This window comes from Mus musculus, chromosome 1, assembly GCF_000001635.26.
Source record: "Mus musculus strain C57BL/6J chromosome 1, GRCm38.p6 C57BL/6J".
Lineage (NCBI taxonomy): Eukaryota > Metazoa > Chordata > Mammalia > Rodentia > Muridae > Mus > Mus musculus.
The window spans coordinates 184,310,466-184,330,871 of record NC_000067.6 but is presented as its reverse complement, the minus strand read 5'-3'; the positions used below and the strand labels follow the sequence as shown (position 1 = coordinate 184,330,871).

General features: G+C 42.5%; 1 long non-coding RNA gene across 3 annotated transcripts; it reads left to right on the top strand.

The window, feature by feature from the left end:
- Positions 1-1,482: 1,482 nt before the first annotated feature.
- On the top strand, positions 1,483-15,736 carry Gm34177. Of its 3 annotated transcripts, none has more exons than XR_865816.1 (3): positions 1,483-1,610; positions 1,970-2,071; positions 15,663-15,736. It is a non-coding gene; the product is annotated as a predicted gene, 34177 (long non-coding RNA). The 3 variants fall into 3 exon arrangements; XR_373779.2 differs by lacking the exon at positions 15,663-15,736 and adding an exon at positions 2,886-3,503; XR_865815.1 differs by lacking the exon at positions 15,663-15,736 and adding an exon at positions 2,170-2,242.
- Positions 15,737-20,406: the final 4,670 nt, after the last annotated feature.

Here is a 20,406-nt window from a genome sequence, read left to right as displayed (position 1 = left end):
GGTAGCAATAATCTGCCAGGTTGGGAAACACAAGTTCACAGCAATGATTTTAAAAAGAAAAAATAAGGCGCTAACATCCCATCAAGAAAAGGCCTCTGACGGACTAAAGGAGCAGATGGGGACTGAGAGTCTCTTGTCACCATTGAAACTGGTTTCCCAGACATCCCTCTGCCTGTGGAAGCTATCCAGATATCCCGTTGGGCAATGTTCGAAGACTAGTAATCCCTCATCCTAACTCCTTTTTGTATAATAAAGATAACTTTATTGAATTCACAGATAAAAATAAAAAAGGAAACCATGTCAGAGTCAAACCTAGAAGAACAATTAGCTTTGTGTCCTCTTTCAGGACCCCAGTGTCCTTTTGCTTGCACCCCATCCTTCCCCATCGCCAACACTACCCCAACACCCTTCCAAATGTTATACTTTATTCACACTTACAGCTGTTTGCATATAATTATAATTCTCTCATTATAATCCTTTTAAAAAAGATTGACTTTTTTTTATTTTATGTATATGAATGTTTTGCCTGGTTGTATGTATGTGTACTGTGTGCATGTGTACTGTGTGTATGTGTACTGTGTGTATGTGTACTGTGTGCATGTGTACTGTGTGTATGTGTACTGTGTGCATGTGTACTTTGTGTATGTGTACTGTGTGCCTGTGTACTGTGTGCCTGTGTACTGTGTGTATGTGTACTGTGTGCACGTGTACTGTGTGCATGTGTACTGTGTGCACGTGTACTGTGTGCATGTGTACTGTGTGCACGTGTACTGTGTGCATGTGTACTGTGTGCACGTGTACTGTGTGTATGTGTACTGTGTGCATGTGGGTACTAGGAAGGGAAGGCAGGTTCTCTGTGGGAGTAACAAGTGTTCTCTAATTAGTCTCGCCAGCTCTCCTATCTAAACTCTTAAGGCCACATTCCCTTGTAGGAAAGAGAAAGAACCAAGCAGCTTCCTGTAAAGCCATGTGCCCTTCCAAAGGAAACTCAGAGAGAGTGGAGTCACCCAGCCAGCAGTTGACAGAGGGACACCAGCTAGCTAGTCACTGAGTAAGGAGGAACTACCACAAATAAGCTGTTTTCATTTTGCTTCACCCCTGGGGCATAGCTCCTGCCCTGTGACACTGGAAGAAGGTGCCTGAATGTAGTTTTAAAACTGGGCTTGGACTTGAGTTTGTATCATTGTTGGGCATTCTTCCCCAAAAGGTTATGCGGAGATGGCGATCATCAGAATCATCAATCAGCTGCCTTATGTTCATGGCTAACAGAGGTGACGGTAGACAGAGGCATGTAAAATGTTAAAAGCTTTCAACTTTTCAAGCTAGATATAGCTTCTCCCCATTCTGGCCAGAGCCATTGTTCTTCAGTAAGCACTTCCCAGGAAAGATAAGTCAGCCAGAGATGCATGGGTTAGGACTTTGAAAAACAACAATAAAACCCAGCAAGCTCTAAACCCTGGGTTCACAAGTGTTCCCAGGAGACCTGCCTTCTGCATTCCCTCAGTCTGCTGAGGACCAAGAGGGAATCTCTGGGAAGTCAGTGGCTCATGGGATCAGGCTGAGGCTCAGGAACAGTTCAACATGTTGTCTGAATCCATGCATCCATGCAGGTTGTTTAGAACAAGACTGATAGGAGAAATGGTCTTAGAGAGTCAGCCCCAGGCTACTACCTAGAGTAATTGATCTATCAGCAGGAAGGCTGCACCTGGGCCACGTTATGGGCTGTCCTCCCTAAAACAGACTATAGGCGACTGGCAGGTGGAAGTGAGAAGCTCTGGGCTGGGACCATGAAGGTCAGCAGGCCGCGCCCCTTCCTGCTGTTAATTAATTAGGGGGAATGACTGCCCTCTTGCTTTGATCAGCAAACAGCCCAGTGTCCTTTTCCAGTCCCAATCCTCATCAGTTATTTTCTTCCCCAAGCCTCAGCTTGGCTTTCATCCACCAAGACGCTTCTGTTTTCTCGTTGCAGGATCCAGGAGTAAGCTAAGAGCTGGACACCTAATATGGTCAATGCCGGAGGCCCGAGGACCATATCAAATGGCCAGAATTGTAGCTCCCGATATTACGTAAGGTGAGTTTAAAAGTTATTTCAAGCTCTAAAAACCAATGCATTATTTGTGACAATCTCTCCATTTGCAAAACCATTCTTATCTCTTCTCTGTGCTGTAGACCCTATATTTCCACAGCATCCTTTCCAGAAGCAGTCTTTGTTACCCAGAGCACCCAGCTTTTGTTTCTATCCACTTGAGGTCAATGATTGGACTCTTCTGTGCTGAATGGTTTCCTGTGAGCATCTCGGCTGACAACTGTGGGAAGTAGGAATGGTCCTTCTTCTCCGTGTCTCCTTGAACTAAACTTCCTTACTTCTCAAGAGTTTTTATTCCTTTCTTGAACTCTGGATTTCAAGGAGGATACGTTTCAAGCAAGCACCAGGCTTAAATGGATAAGAAGGGCTGTGGTTAATGACTCCACCAGCTGCCTTTTGTCCTACTCCTTGGTGACCTCTTTTTAGGAATAGTGACCACCTAATACCTCCCTCTTGAATACTAGGACAACAGAAAGTCATTTGGCTGATTTTCCATCAATAAGCTAGGGAGCTGAGGGTTGGCACACTCTCTGTTTCTATTTCATTTTCTGGCCTCCCTTGGTGGCTGGGCCTTTATATTTCTCCAATGAATGGGAGATAAGGATGGTTGCAGAATAATATAGAAGCATTCCACTCCTGCACTGCTAAGAAATGCCCTGCTTCCCCATCGCCTCTGCTCAAATATAAACATAAAAACCATGGTCTGATAGCGTTGCTGCTACAGCTGTGCACAGCATATTTAAATATTTGTTTGACTTGCATCTTCATCCATCACTCCCCTGTCTTCCAATTATGACAGAAATGACTTCAACAATATCTAAGCATCCATCTAATCTCCTAGGAGGAATCTTTGGTTTGAGGTCAAGGCTTCTATTGTTGGAGTTAAAAGCTTACAAGGGCATCATTTAGGAGCTGGGTTCAGCTGTAATGTTCCTGGGACAACCCTCACAAGAGCTCGAGCTTGGTGTGAACAGTCACCAGAAATGAATCCTAGGAGGGAATCTCCCCATAACCATGGGTTCAGACTGCCCATTCCCTGTTGGAGTTGACTTTGGGCTCCCCTGGCTACTCTCCTTCCTGAATCTACAGATGCACACACCGGAAGTTAGGAGCCCTTTCTAGCAGGTGATGGCTGTCTACCATCTTGGAATCATGGTGACAAAGGAGTCACGGTATCTTCCTTCTAAGTGCAGCCTGTGTTATGGTCTAACAACTACTCTGACTCTACACTGTCTGGTGGTTCTGTATGTGTGGTGGGTGCTTGCTTGGTAAGACACCATCTGTGAACGCACCTATTGGAGGAAACACCTACAATGTAAAGCATGAGCTTCGAGGTCGAAAATCTGTGTGTTCCCGTCATTTCAGCATTTGCTGTTTTCTAGCTGTGTGGCCAGAAGAAAGCCTCCTACTGGATCTCCTCTTCTCCCATCTGTAAGATGCTATGCAACTATCCCAGCTTATGGAGTTCGTGTGCAGATTCAAAGAGACACTGTGTATAAAGTGAAAGTGTGGTGTCTGGGGTTCTGAATACCCCAGCATCATTACTAATGCTGATGCCCTATACCTATGGAAAAGTATTACATGTTGGGTTGACTGTTTCAGCTCATACTTTCTTTATCTGCTGAGGCTGGGGACCTAAATAATGACAGTATTGATGAAATGCAGAGATGTTTTTTGTTGTCCCGCCTTCAGCTACGTAGGCATGATTCCATGCACGTCCTTGGGACTCTCTGCCATGAGTTTGTTTCCTGATGTCTTTTGTTCAGAGGCCTGAAAGCACAGAGGCCGTTTGGTTTGGGGATACAGATTCCCCACCATCAAATACCAGATTTAGTTCTCTCATTGACTGTAGGACAAGTAAATGCTGCCAGCTTTCTGGAAAATATTGCCCCATCACCAAGAACAGTTTTCTGCTGGAGAAATTCTACACACACACACACACACACACACACACACACAGATGAAAGTCTTTCTCTCCTATTTTTTAACAGGTGTGTGTGTGTGTGTGTGTGTGTGTGTGTGTGTGTGTGTGTGTGTGTGTGTGTGTGTATACGTGTACACATTCCTACTTGCTAAGTCATCATCCTTGCTGCTTTAGGGCATCTTATAAACCTATTTCCAATTAACCCCTCCCCCGCCTTTGGCTGCACTCTCACTGTGAAATCCATATGTTGTAACTGATAGGAGGCTCTGAGTGCTTGCCTGCACATGTGAATTTAATGGAGTCAAATTGAGATGAAACCTTTTAAACCTGACAGAGTATTTTCATCAGAGGCAACATCATCACCTTAATTCTTTTTCCCAGTTGGTGGTGATTCTGAGTCTCTTTCTGGATGACTGAGAGAGCAAGCGCTGGCTGCAGCCAGACATGATGAGCACAGGTGCTAGCTTGGAAACCGGCCCTGGTGAACCAAGTGCCATCTGCATAGCTCTTCTTGATAGTAATATGTGATGTCTCAATGCCACACAGACCTCTTGCCTTTTGGTCCCTCCATGTTGGTACCTGTGCGTGGCTGTGGATGGATTCCTGCCATGGCCTCTAGTCCTACTAGACTTCAACTCCAATTCTTCCTTGTCAGGGTGTATTGAATGCCCATGCCTAGCTATTCTTATTTCTACTCTCTGTAACAATAATTTCTTCTAGTTCATTCCACAGAAGTTATATTACAGTGTGGGCATTGTTCTCCTGTATTCATTTGAATCTGGCTCTAGTAAGCCAGCTCTCATTGGAGGAGTGTCCACCCCTCCAGTATTTTCCCTCCCAAGAGCAGAATTGGGGACTTCATAAATTCTATTTCAGGCTGATCAGATATCCAAGAGTGAGTACTCTTTATGGACGTGTTCATGGGTCTGATACTTTCCTGCCTTGCATAGCTCTCCTCCCCTCCCCTCTTTCAGACATGGCACCACTTTATAGGCTGTCTTGGACCTCACCATGTAGACCAGATAGGGTTCAGACTCACAGAGACCCAGGGGCCTCAGCCTCCTGAGAGCTGAAGTTAAAGGTGTGTTGCCACAGCCATGCCAGAGGCCATTTCCAACTCTTCTTCACTTTTAAATTTCTTTTGTTAGTTCCTTGAGAATTCCCTACAATGTATTTTGATCATATTCAACTCCCTCTGTCAACTCTTTCAGTCCTGCCCTCCTTTCCTATTTACTTTCTTTTCTCCATCAATTCTAATTCATGTTGCCCTTATACTGTACGGCCACCCACCAGAGCATGGCTAAATAACCATGAGCTGTGCCTTTAAAGAAACCTGCCTCTTCCTCTCCCCTCAGCTATGAATTGCTAGTAGCTCTTCTACTAGAGGTGGGGGTATGGGTTTGATCTTGTGGGGCAGGACTTAAATCCAATAAAGTGCCTAGTTACTCTCTTGTTATTGCTGCCCCTCTTACACCTGGGAATGTATCTTGCCATAGGTGTCACAGCTGGTTAAGTTAATTCTCTTCCCCCGCAGTGCACACCCATAACCTTCCTTCAGGATGATGGCTAGCCAGCCAGTAGGGATAAAACTCCTAGGTTAGTACCAGCTTGACTTCCTCATCTTCTCTGAGTCAAGTATGTGGTATCTTCAGAAATACGGTCCTACTATCAACCTCTGAAGGGTAACCAAGACCATTGTCATTGGCATGTAATAGTTAGGGTTTATGGGACCTCACTGGCTAACAGTTCCAAAAGAAGTAACATACCCTGGGCACCAGGCTTTTTATTTATTAATCTGTGGTTTCTAGCAGAAGGCGTGTCACCCAATTGCAGGGTAACTTCATTTAAACTCTGTATTCATGTGTATGAATATATTTTAGATAGTGTGTGTAGTAGAACAATTCCACATCCCCTCCTCTACTCTGCCTTTCTCATCCCCATCCCAATTAGCCCTTTCTGTTCCATTTATTTCCCTTTCTTCCTTTATAAAATGGTTCTATCTTGTTTCCCTTAAAAGCATCCCCTATGGACTTGGTATGCCAAATGAAACACACATATCTGAAGTTTCCAAGCTAATGCCCACAGATAGGAGTGTTTGAAAAATGTTAGTCTTTCTGGATTATTATTAACGTAGTTAGAATGATTGTTTCTCGCTCCATTCATTTACATATGGATGTCATAATTTCATTTTTCTTAACATCTAAATAATATTTCACTGTGCAAATGAACAATTGTTTTGTTATCCATTCATCAGTTGATGGTCAAAACCAGGCTGTTTCCATTTTCTGTCTATTGTTAATAGAACAGGAATGGACATAGATAAGCAGGTATATAGTAGGATGTAGAGAACATTGAGTATATATGGCCAAGATGGATACGGTAGACCTATTTCTAGCTTCTTGAGCAATCTCCACCACGATTTCCTTAGTGGCTGTACCAGAGTGCACTTCCCCAGTAGTGACTAAGTGTTCTCCTTTTCCCACAGTCCTGAGAGCATTTGTTATTATTTGCTTGCTTGCTTTTGATCTTCACCATTCTAACTGAAGTAAGATGAAATTGCAAAGTAGTTTTTCTTCAAAGCAGGGTCAGCCATGATAACATGGGCATTAAAACAAACAATAAATAGGAATTCATGAACTTAAATTTTATTTTCTCTTTGTGTGTATGTACATATGTGTAGATGTACTTCTGAGTATGTACGCATGTACATATGTGCAAGAGATAAACATCAGGTGTCATTTTCAGGAGCTGGTCACCTTTTTTCTTGAGACCAGGTCTTTGCTGGGACTCTAAGCTCACCATCTTAGTGTGGTTGGACAGCAAATGCCACAATCTTCTGGCCTCTGTTTCCCCAGTACAGGGACTGGGAGAGCACACTATAACACCTATCTGGTTTTATGTGGAAACTCAAAATTGAACATAGGCACTTAAACTTGCCCAGCAAGTGCTTTTTCCACTGGGATGGCTCTCCAACCCCTAGAGAAATGCTTTGGGTTGAATGCTATCATTATTAATGTTTTCACATACAAATACCATAACTCAACAAGATTGGCTTACCAAAGGCCACACGGTTACTAACTCAGGTGGGAGTTGAGTCCAGGACCTTTGACTTAGAGTATATGTGGATTTTCCTGTGTCATAACTGTGTCTGAGGTCTGGGGTCTACACTGCTAGGGAGGTATGTGTGAGCTGTTGGTGTCTCAGATGTGCTTGATAGGTATTGGGCTGGGCTGGATCTGGGTAAGAGTGGAGTACTCCACTGTGGGGCCAAGCAGGGATGAAACACTGAAGGAGAAGCAGAAGTTCATGGGTCCTGAGAAAAATGTCATAGTCTTCAAAACAACTGGGGCTAGATCCATATCAAAGACGGAAGAGTCAGGTAATGAATCAATGGAACAGAGTAGAAGCAGTAGGTGAGGTCCGGGAGATTGTGGGTCAGGATAGGTGCCAGGAAGCAACTTGGTTATCTGGTCATAATTATAGTCTCTGCTTTAAAGGGATTAGATAAACAATGATGGTCTGAGATTATGTGCATGCATTATGGGTTGGTGTGAGCCTGGCTTTATAACTTAGAAAATGAGTTGGTAGGGTTGGATTGGAACAGCTGTACCTCCATGGGTCTTCCAAAGTCCATGAGGAGTTATGATTGCCATCTTCCAGTCAATAAATGGTGTGTTCACCACAGTTAACTCTTGTCTCCATGTTTTCCTTTGTGGAATTCTTGAATTTGCTGGTGGTTCTCTGTATACGGTTCCCACTCAGGCCTGGCACACATCCGGCCTTATACCTGATAGACCAGGGTTTCTAACAAAAAGAATGCTGCTTTCCTCCTGCCATCGAGCCTTGTAAGGGCCAGATGATTCTGCAGGACAGATTCATCCTGGCTCCCTTACCTGGACAGGTGAGAGTGTGACGACAAGAGGGCTCAGCAGGTAAAAACACTTGCCATATAAGCCTACAGGGATGTGAGTTTGATCCCTGGAACCCATGGTAGAATTAGAGAACCAACTCTTGGAAAACTGTCCACTGGTTTCCACACACATCGTATCATAACATGCACACACCTACACACATACTCAGAAAGTTTTTTCTTCTTTTTAAAGAATATAAACTTTGAGGTGCCTTTAGGAAGATTGCCCTGCCTTGCCATTTTGGGGTAGTAGAAGATAATAATACCTCTGGCCTTGGAATATTGTCAGTGAGCTGTAGTAGGACTCAAGGCATTTGAGTTGACCTGTTCTCCAGTAGAAGTTTCCAGCATTCTCTAAGAAAGACTGACCTTGCCTTGATTGCATAAACACATGGCTTTCCCAGATTCACCATGGACTTATTTATACATCATGTATTAAATACTTGCTGAGTTCCAAGGTTGGGTCTAGGAGAAACAGGACTTAGAAGATGGGCTAAGGCTTTCTTTTTTGGTTTGCAGTGTGCAGAATTCTCTCTGCCACTACAGAACCTACCTCTACTATAGTGAAAATCTGTTTGCCTGACTAGTTATTTGATCATTACCACCTGGGCTGTGACTCACACACGGTTTCAGTGAATGCCACTGTACTGGGGAGAGGTGATTTCTACTCCTACAGTATTTTCTATAGAACATGTGTAAAAACAAACATACAAGTAAAAACAAATGACCTATGAACTTGAAGACAGATACAACTCATATTGCCTTTGGTATTATGTCAGTCAGATTCTCACCAGTAAATTGAGATACCCAAGATAAGCTTCTTATGATGGTGAGTGATCCAAATTCCAAGATCAGTAGGGAGTTAGAAGAAAGCCGATTTATTTAACCTTCAAACAGCACATAGATAGATGGTCATAGTAGAGAGTGCATCAGAGTAGAGAGTGCATATTTACACCTTGATCCAGGAAGCGAAAAGAAGATAGATGGGGTCCCATGGGCTCTTTGGAGAGGCTTATTGTTTTGGGAAAGTATTCCAATTTGTCTTATGAGAGTTTAGGAGCTCTTAAGGCCAAGAGCTTAGTAAGAACACTATCGTGGTGACATAGGACATTGGCCTGTCAGGTCCCTAAACCAACTGAGGAGGCATGTACCTCAGGCACAACAGAGTACCCACCCTTCCTTGATACTCCTGAGCATTATCACTGCATCCTGACTGGCGTTGTCTGAGGAAAAGCCCACAAACACTTTGGAGCTTTCATCTGTCTTCGTCTGCTATTTGATTTCATAGTAAACCTTTCAATATGAATTATTTTTGGTTATTAAACCTCTGGTCGATTCCATAATCCCTTCCAAGCCTTTCTTTCTAGATTCCTCTGCTAAAGCTTCACATCACGGGGAGGATGAACTCTTAGTTTTTCTTGAGAATGGATGGATACTCACTAGATTTTGTTTTTCAAGTTCTTTCTTATTCCATATTCTAGCCAAGTTTTATTACAGTCTTGAAAAATAGATAAGTAAAAATTACCACATAAGGCTCTCACAGTTAGAAATCCTCATGCCAAAAATCCAGTGTCTCCAAGTCTGCACTTCTTCTTCAGATTTAGAAATGAGTCAATTAATATTTCAAAGCGTGTACCAAGAACACAGGTGTGAGGCTGCTTCTCGCCTTAACACAGATCCTTAGCAAGTCTATGCAGCTCCATTGTCTCCTACTGACTGCCCTGGAAGAGGCTGGGAATGAGATTTTTGGGTTGTTGCTCACCAGCACAAGACATGACACTTCAAACACTGAGTTCTGAGAGAGAGGCAAAGGACATAGGCTGGGCACTGGGAATGGCTGAGGAGGCTGTGGCAATAGCAGATCCATCTGGACCCTGGGCTTTGAAGGATTCCAGATCCCTGACCTATTCAGAAAGGTGCTTGAGACAAAGCAAGTGCTCTCTATGCCCTGAGTATTGACTGGAGTCAATACACTCCAGTCAACACTCAGGGCATAAGCAGCTGGTGAACTGTACATGGCCTTGGGCCTCGCTGCGAGCTCTGGTTTCAACTTCAACTATGGGAGTTTACAAGCTTGCTTCAGAGGTTTAGAAGTGGAGGAATGGGATTCCTATGGCCAGACTGTAGCAAGATGAAGGGAATACAGCCATAGAGTGAGAAAGATCTAGATAAGATAGCATGCATGTCACAAGATCAAACTGTCATCAGAAGCACACAGCTGGTAATTTCTCAGTGTGTTGGTTAGGAGGTCAAAGGAAGTGACACTTTTTCTAAGCACTTCTGCCTCCAGCATACTGCTCAGCTCTGTTACCACCAACTAGGAGGGAGTTTTACACCAGGCATGCTGGTCTGTGCTCATCTTATTGGTGGGATTATTTGATCAAGGAACACATGGTGTTCATTACATGCACTCGAATTGACTGAGGAATGAACAATTGGGCTGATTTCCTATTCTTGGTTCCTGCAGTTGCCGGAGATGAGAACAGAATTACCTGGCAGGGCTTTGAGTTCTGCTTTTCTTGACCTGGAAAACGGTGATGATGGTGGTCATTTTTTCAGTCAAGAGACAAGCGGCACCTGAAAGCGCCCATGGCATAATGTAAACAATATAAAGAATACAGGATTTGTAACTCAGAAGGCACTGGCTGGAGTTAAGTTTGTGGCACTTGTTAACTGTGCACCTATGCCACAACGGTTTAATCTCCCTACGTTTTAATTTCCTCAAGTCTTAAATGGGGATCATGGTACTGGCCAGTCAGGCTTGTTATGGGCATAGGATGTGATAAAGTCTATAGAAGCGATGTGCACATTTGACAAAGGTTTGAGCCCCATTCAGTCTTGTTCAGGAACACTGCTGGGGACTGAGGCTAAGCTCGCCAACAACACACTGCCTGCTCTCGGGGAACAGGAAGTAGCTGGAGGACCTAGGTGTAAATAAATGGTTGATAATGCTTAGGGCCCCATTAAATATTGTATTTCCTAACATCTGGTGCATCGTAACAGACATGAGTTTAAGATCAACAGACAACAGTATTTATGATGATTTCAGAGGCGAAGAGTAGGTGTATATTGCTGCTTTATCTCTCACACAGCTTGAATAAAAATTATTTCAGCATTTTAATGCACAAAATACTACACATTAAAGAGAATGTAGTGATCTTCCTTAGGAACTTCAATTTTTTTTTCCTAAAAATTAAAGCCCAGTGCTACAAACAAAGCCATTTCAGTTTCACAGAGACTTCTTTGAGACGCCCTGTACCTGGGGCAAGGCAGTGAGCGGCGTTCCATCTCCTAGGCAACATCAACACACGGCAAGGCTAACTTGGAGGTGCTTTCAAGGGAGTTCAATGTCAAATGAGAGTCAGGACATAGGAAAAAGGGAAAGAGAGCTCAGAGAAGTAAGGGTGATGCTAAGGAGGATGGCGTAGACATGGGGTTTCTAGAGCAGGGTGAAGAGACACCATGATCGAGGCAGTTTATGAAGGAAGCATTTACTGGGGACCTGCTTACAGTTTCAGACACGAGTCTGTGAGCATCAGGGCAGGAGGCACAATGGCAGGCATGCAGCCAAGCCGCTGGAGCAGTAGCTGACAGCTCACTTCTGACCAGTAAGTTGCAGGCAGAGACAATGAGACTGGGTCTCAGGTGAGCTTTTGAAACCCCAAAGCCCCGTCTCTAGTGACACACCTCCTCCATCAAGGCCATACTTCCATATTCTTTGCAAACAGTTCCACTGACTAGGGACCAAGTATTCAAATATATTAACCTATGGGGCCATTCTTATTCAAACCACCACGAGGTTAAAGAAGATCCTGAGATGACGGGAAGCTGAAGAGGGGAAAGGACCCATGGTCACCGACTCCTGGGGCCATCCAACACGAGCGTGAAGAGGAAAGAGATTGAGCAAGGAAATGTGAGAATGGCCGTGTATTGAGGTTGGATGGGAACCAATCAAGGGAGGGAGTCTTTGTTTCAAAACCTCTTGTAAATCCTGGAGCAGACCTCAAACTCTTGATTTCAAATCTCTGAACTTACTCGAAGACCACAGACAAGAGTCGGAGGGATTAAGGTGGCCTCTGGAGATTTACTGAAATCTCCAAAGTTTCTGTGAATGACAAATTGGGATTAAAACACCATCTTTGGATGATTTAAGTATAAATGAACAGAGACATATGGGATATATTTCCTTCCAATTGCATATGAAACTAACAATTAAGTACAAAAAGGTGCTTGGGGTGACAGGCTTACTGAGGCTTTATGAAGTATGGAAACCGTCCTCAGACTAAAGACTTGCCAAGTAAGAAGTGCAGGGAACCCCCAAAAAACCAAACCTGTATTTCCCCTTGTTCTCTCACCATATCTCCAGGTCTCTCTGCCTCTTTCCTTCTCTGTGACTGCTTTTGTCTGCCATTTCTCCTATTTTTCTTTCCCATCCATCCTTGGGTTCAGGCTGCCATCTGGGTGCTCACGGACATCTTGAAAACACATTGCCCAGCTGTCTGAAAGCAACAGCTAATGTCCTTACTGTACGGGGAATTCTACCCATGATTTCCAACTTGCAAGGGGAGAAAAATCAGTAGCAGGTGCCACAGCTCCCAGGGGAGGGTGTTGTTTATGGCGGCTGTCTTCCCAAAAAGCCCTAGGACGCATGCTCCAACAGGATAATGGATTGTTTCTTACAACTTTGCTTTATAACCCGCCCTTTATTTATTTCTCTGGCCTCTCTCCTTCTGCTTTGGTCTCCAGTTTGTGCTTTGCTAGATACATCTAGGACCAAGAAATTAAAAACTGTTTTCCATTTGCTGCTGAGCATGGCTGAGGAATGTCCTTGTAACTTAGTTAAAACACTGCCTGATGACAGAAATTACATAATGATCTTGCAGGCAAGAGTGGGCGGTGGACCTGGCAGTTTGTCTTGTTCTAAGGGCTTTTTGGAGAAGCTATGGAGTTGACACAGTGGCATTGACCACAGGGATGGCGGTTCAAAATGGAAGAACCATTCTTCAGTGTTGAAGAGGTCACCCGGGCTGCTATTATGAAACTGAATGTCTCTAAACGATTGGCTAGTAAGTTGCAGAAACCCATTGTGAGGGGCCTGGCTCATAGATGGGACCATTTCTCTGTGTTCTTACATGATGGATGAGACAAAGTAGCTCTCTGGGGTCTCTTTACATAGCGCACCAACCTTATTCTCAAGGGAAGCCCCATGACTTCCTTCCCCAGGGCAGTTCCTCCTAATAGCATCACTATTCACTGACATATTAGATTTCGGCATGTGACTTTGAAGGTAACATACCATAAGAGATGAATGTAGACTACATGGCTAGGGAGTCTGACAGAGCAAAGGTGCAAACTTCTTGCCTCTTCTGGTCTATGGAGATAGCCTCAGCAGGGGACATAAGTATAGGTTAATTAATGTATCCTAGCCGAAAAGAAATCTTAAAACAATTTGTTTTGCTTTTATTTGTATAGTTTAATAAGTTGTACCATTTGTGTGTGTGTATGTGTTTGCTTGTGATGTCTACGCATGCATGTTCTCATGTGTGTAGGCCCCATGTTTGTATACATTTGCATGTAGATGCCCACAGATGGTGTCACATGCCTTTTATGACGCTTTTATGCTTTATTTATTAAAACAGCATCTCTTGATGAAACCAGAGCTCACCAATACCTGGTGCTCTAGCTAGTCAGCTTGCTCTAAGAATCCCTGTCTCTACCTCCCAAGCAATGGGACTTCTGGCAGGCCACCACATCTGTATAGGTGTTATGTGGGTCTGAGCATCTACACTGCTGTCCTTGTATAGTAAGACCTCATTTTCCATCTTCCTGGTCAGAATATTAATAGCTTTATGGTGATTTTTACTTATTCAGTAATCAAGGCATAAAGTAGGCAGGTCCATCACATCAAAAACTCCCTTCATCCACTCTCAGCCCTTTTAAATAGCCATCGATCTGCATTCTGTCCATTGAGTTTCCTTATATTTTGAACTTACAATCTACATTATTTTTTTTTACTGAATTCCTGTAGTTAGTACAACTCTTTTGAAATTCTCCATATTGTGACATGTATCCATATTTTATTCATTTAATACTGTATAATGTTCCATGGAGGGCGGATGTGCCTATTAGTCATTTGATAGGCATATTGACCATTTTCAGTATGAAGCTGTTATAAATGTAATTTCTTCTACATCATCGTCTTGCCCCATTTTTTGTTCTGATGAATATGAAGTGCTAGCTCATTGTGATTTTGATTCATAGTGGGATTGTGTGTCTTTTGCGGTGAGTATTATTTGTTTATAGTCTTGGGAGAGATGTGCATTTAAATGCCTTTCCCATTTAAGTTTTTGTTCCTGAGTTATAAGGTGAATTTAAAGGGACAAATTGACACTGGCACATGCTGATAAGCCTTTTAAAACCAATTCATTGTACTTAAGTAAATATATGGTAGTTGAAGTTTGTCAGCATTGAGTAGCTTCTAGAACATCTATCCCTGGACTTCTGCTCAGAGTTTGACACTTTCATGAGTATAGGTGAGAAAATGAAGCATTTAAGCAGTCATTTGTTCTCTGTGATTTTAAGAAATTAGTAGATTTGTACCTACCCTTGAGGCAGGGTGGGAAGCTGAATAGAATAATTAATGAATGTTTCTCATTTAATAAATTCTATCCTGGATTGCTTAAATGCACTTACATTCTCTAGTTACTGAATTATGTTACTAAACTATTTATAATAACTTTGTCACCCATAGGTAAAACAAAAATTCATATATGACACTTAGCAGTAAAATTATGTTATCTCTTCTAGTGAGTGACTCTGAGAGAAACATCAAGTTCCAGAGTGGCTCTGTATTTTATGGTCACAGCACACATGTAATATACAAGTTCAACATCCCATATACTTTTCTAGTTTCAGGAGAGAAAGGAATTTATCTTTAGTAGAAATGTAAGGATCTACCTATTCCTTAAGATTCTGTGATCCAATTGAAATAAAAGCATTTAAAGATTAAGATTTCTTAAAATGTAGACACTCCTAGTAAAGATATTGCCAATATGGCCCATGATCCACATGTTGTGCTGGCACCCCAATTGCCTTGTGTCACCCATCTTTCCAAAGGAGGACCTGACTATAATAATCTCCATAGGTAAAGAAATGGGTTTTGGACTCCTCTCTCCAACAGGAGTAACCCCCCTAAAACAAACGTCCTCCCAACATATACACACCATGCTGGAGTCTCAGTTGGGAGTGTGTGTGTGTGTGTGTAACTTCTATCATTTTATCAAAAGTACATCACTCATTGCCTCTAAATTTATATGTCATTAATGACATAACCCAAAGAATGACTCAGAATAAAATAGGTATGAGCCAGGACTCTTCAATCAAGACAGTACAACTCACATTAAGGTCTTATGTTTGCCTTGGACATTCCTGCTGGGTAGAAGAATGGCAGTAGAATGGCCTTTGTCAGGACCTTGTGAATCAAGTCATAACTGCCTCTTCTATTTCTCGAAGGATCTCAGGTGGTCCTGCTCCTTCCCTCCCCTCTCTCTCTCCCTCCATCCCTGTCTCCCTCCCTCCCTTTCTCCCTCCTCTCCTCCTTGTTTACAGTTTAATAGTTATTAGAAATGTTCTATGAATCTACAAATAATACTACCTTCTCCTGTTAAATTATTAATAAAAAGAAAGTTTGATACACACCCCTATTGATCTGATTTTTCTTGTTTATTCTGCATGGTTTCCAGGGGGAAGTACCTCAATGTCTGTCTCAGATCTGAACATCATCAGGTAAAGCTTCAAAGGATGTCATGAAAATAAGGCGTCAGTTTTTCTTGAACATACGGAGTTGTAAAGAAGACACATGCTAATTGACTGTTAAATGACTTTCAAAGTGATTTTCACAATTATTTATGTAATAAAATAATTACTTGTTATAAATCCACAATCACTGCTGTATCCTGGGGGCATCTTTTCTCACTTGTTCCCAGCTCATTAATTCACCCCTCCCCTGCAGTTTTTAGAGTAATATTAACCAAACTATAATGCGAATTAAGCTTCCAACATGGTAGTTCATGACAGTAATAACTTTGTCTTAAAAATTACTGAGGATTCAATATTTTCTTTGCTTTGGGATCTTAACCCCACAGAGTAAATTGTGCTGCACCCTTCGTCCTCTCACCCTTCTTTCTTGGTATATCTAGAAAGTCCCATTAGGGAAGCTCCTCTTCCTCATGGGCCAACACTCCATTCTCACCTGCCAACTGCACTTATGTAGATATAATTGTTACAACTTGGAAAGCACTGATTTATCTCCATAGTGCCTCTCACTTGCCCTTCTCCCTATCACTCCACCATGATACCTAATTGTCCTTCTTTGCAGCTACCTAGAAAATTAAAATTTGCTACAAATGGTAACATTAAATACACTAGAGACCTCAAGTATATGAGTGTTTCCTGGCTGTATATAATCTATTTGCCACAGAAAAGAGACCTTTATGTGAGAGAAAACTATTATAAATTTTAATAAAAGCTGTTGTGCCTACTATGTAGAAAATAATAATAATAGTCTAGTAATATTTTTAAGTTCGGTGGTTTCTAAGTCTTTGTACTCAAGAAAATGGATTATTTAAAAACACTTTCAACGTGCACAGCTGAGCTATTCTGAGTTTTTAATACATGGCTGTCCAGCATTCTACCACCACTTACACCATCTCCTAAAAGTTTTTCCTCTTAAATGACCACAACCATCCAGGAGCATTTATGCATGTCTGACTCTGGCTTCCCTTCCCTTCTGTCCTTCCACTGCCCTGGGGGCAAGCTCTGGCTACTATGTTTGGTCACAATAGCTTTTACCCACAAAGCCATCTTGCTGCCCCCAGTACCCTCATTACCATACCACCTTAACTGCCACGGCCACTCTGTGGGCCTCATAGCAAGCAGGCTGATTTCTCAGGCTTTGTCATTCAGGCTGATGTGGTTGTTCTGAAGCCTGCCTGTTTCCTATATAAATATAAGCTAATCGTGCCTATGATAGCAAAATCTTGATGGGATGTTGGTAAGAATTACATTAACCTGATGAATCAGTCTGGGTAGAATGGACTTTTTCCATCTCAGGTTGAGGGTGAAGCCCAGGGCTCTTGCACATGCCAGGGGAGTACACTATGGCTCCACCAGATCACAGCCCCAGCATGGCTGCCTGTAACATTTGTTGAATTTCCCAGAGTGTGGCACAGTATGGCATCATTATTAACTCTACCATTGACATATTGTAATTTTCAGAGTAGAAACCTATGTTTTTTTTTCTCAAGTCTATACCTAAACAATTCATTTTCTTTAGGGCAATATTAACGATACTGTTTTGGTTATGTGGTTATACATTTTTAGTGTATAGCAGTTAAACCCCATTTTCTTTTTTTTTATTAGATATTTTCTTTATATACATTTCAAATGCTATCCTGAAAGTTCCCTAAACCCTCCCCCCACCCTGCTACCCTACCTACCCACTCCCACTTCTTGGCCCTGGCATTCCCCTCTACTGGGGCATATAAAGTTTGCAATACCAAGGGGCCTCTCTTCCCTGTGATAGTCTAAACCCCATTTTCATAGTTGATGTTGTATCTACTAGGCTTGCCAAATCCACTTATTCTTTTTATTTATTATGTATTTATTTAGTTTAATTTTTAATTATTATTATGGTAGGTGTGTATATAGAATGTGTGCATGTGCCCTGGCATGGCTATGGATGTCAGAGGCCAACGGTATGGAGTCACTTCTCTTCCCTTCCCTCCACCTTGGCTTGGTTTCCAGGGGTCAAACTCAAGTCTTCAGGCTTGTACATCGAGCTCAAAGACACACCGGGCCATCTCACAGGCCCCAATATTGCTTATTTTAAATGTTCTTTATCTATGCCATCAAACATAACATCTGTAAATATGGGAGCCCTTGTGTCTTTCCTTTCTAAACGTTGCCTTCTATTTCATCTCTCTGCCACGTTGATATGTGTCCTAGTTATCTTGTTGCTGAGATAACTCACACTGACAAAAACAACTTAAGTTTACTTGGCTCACAGTTTTAGAGGGGCACAGTCCATTATGGTGGGAAGACATGCTAATAGGCAGGAAAGATGGCTGAAGCAGGAGGATAGCTGGTCACGTTCTATCTTCCATCAAGATAAAGAGAGTGAACCGGAGGTGGGGCCTGGTTATAAAGCTCAAGGTTCACCTCCAGTGACCCACTGCTTCCAGTAAGGCTCTGACTCTTACAGGCTCCACAAATGTTTCAAACAGCACCACCTCTGGGGCCCATATTTCCCATCCCATCACAACAGTATGGCTAGACCTTCTGGGCTAGAGCTGAATAAATGTAGCAAAGTGTTGGCATTTTGTCTCAGGATGAATGTGTTGACCATTAAGCATGATACAACCTATAAGATTTTTGTGAGTTTTTTTTTAATCAAATTGAGTTATTCTTTTTTATTCTTGCTAGCCTTTTGTAACGAATGGGTATTTGATATTTTATTTGCCTTTCCCTTTTTAGCTTATTGATAAATTGATATTTTGAGGGGGACTAGAGAGGGGTGCTGTGCTATTGTTAGGTTCTTATATATCTGCATTACATCCTGTTGCTTGGCTAACGTGCAGTCAATGACCTTTTTGAGTCTCCGTTTTGTAATGGTATCAGAAACTGAGAAGTAAATGTTTAAGTTCCCAGTCAGGCTAGCCTGTAACTCCCCATGTAGACCAGGCTGGCCTCAAACTCATAGAGATCTGCCTGTCTCTACCTCGTGAGTGCTGGGATTAAAGGCGTGTACTATCACACCCCATTGTAACTTCTGTTTCTTTCATGATGTTTCCTGACTTTTTATCTTCAACAGAATCTGGAATGATGTATAGGAGCACTGCTATGATATAATTTAAAAATGTCACATTTCCATCATGTGGTTTTGTCATTGGTTCTAATTTCATTCTGATGCTCTGATGAAAACACTTTGACCAAAAGCAACCTAGAGAGGAAAGAGATTATTTGCTTAACATTCCAGATGAAAATTCAGCACTGAAAGAAGCCAGGACAGGAACTCAAGATAGGAATGCCTAGGCAGGAAGCATAGAAGAAGCCTTTTTGCTAACTTTCTGTCTGGCTCACTCATGTTCATGTTCAAATAGCCTCCTTATATAGCCTAGGACTACTTGCATAGGGAATGGTTCTGTCCATGGTGGACATCAACTAACAACCAAAAAAAAAAAAAAAAAAAAAAGAAAAAAAAAATCCCTCACAGACATGCCCACAGGCCAACCCTATAAAGATAGTTACTCAGTTGAGATTTTTTTTTTTTAACTCAAGGTGAATCTGGGCTGTTTCAAGTTGACAATTAGTGCTAACTAGGATATAGTTCTTTGCCTGTGTTTTTCAATTCAAGCCTTGAGTTTTTTTAAACTCTTGTTTATAAATATTTTTTAGTCTTATTCTGGACATTTTAGCTGTGCTGTTAGACAATTAGTTCTATGTCCTGTTAGATATTTTATTTTAATAGACTTGTTCAGGTTCAGCAAATACTGACCTACAATATGGAAAGTTCCAGTAGCAAATTTGTTTCCAAAACATATCTTGCTACTTCACTCAGCTGATCCCTGCTCAGAGAGTGTAAGGCATTTTCTTAGGTCCTGTATCTCATCCATCTTGAAGAATGGGGCTGTTAGTCCAGCTGCTTGTTATGCTGAGCACAGCTACATGAAAGTAGAGTTGTTCCTGGGTTGTCTACCTTTGGTGGATTCCCCATTACAAGTACTCTCCTGCTGTCCAGCAGAGAGACCAAGCATTTCCCAACCTAGATGCCCTTCTATGGGCATTTGTTTTTCCTATGTGGAGCGATTGTACAGGAGGGGACTCTCAGACTTGGGGCAAAGATCTGGGCCAAGCTACCTACTGTGGTCTGCGATCCTCTTTTTCAGTCTCCTATCTGATACCTGATACCTGGTGTTTCTGGGTGAGAAGCATCTAGATATTGAAGGGGACAGGACTTGCTTCTTTTCCTGTGAATTGTCTGTTGAGCTCCCAACCTCTCTTGCCAGTGCTTCCAGACATCTAGGGTTATGTTGAACAACTCCCCTTCGATGAGGGAGAATCAGGATGATTAAAGCCCCCTGGTGTACTCTGAGTTGCTACGTTGGGGTTCCTCAAACAGGTCTTTCCTATTCCTCCACAGGGAGAGATGTTTCCTAATAAGCACTGAAAGGGTTGTTCCTCCAGTGCTGCAGATACTAGGTTTCTGTCTTTAGGGTTCTCTTTGGGTTGCTCGTTGGGTTGTTTCCTGTGGGAAGCATTGCGGCCACAGGCCTCGTGAAACCCACTTGTTTGCTGCCTTGCCCGAGCATGCGTAGTGAGGCTGCATGCGTGGGCTGCCTGCCAGCCTGGACTGTCCCTCGTGATCGGGACCTGTCAGCCTATCTGTGAACGACCTGAGCTCATGCCTGGAGCGTGTGTGAATTCTGA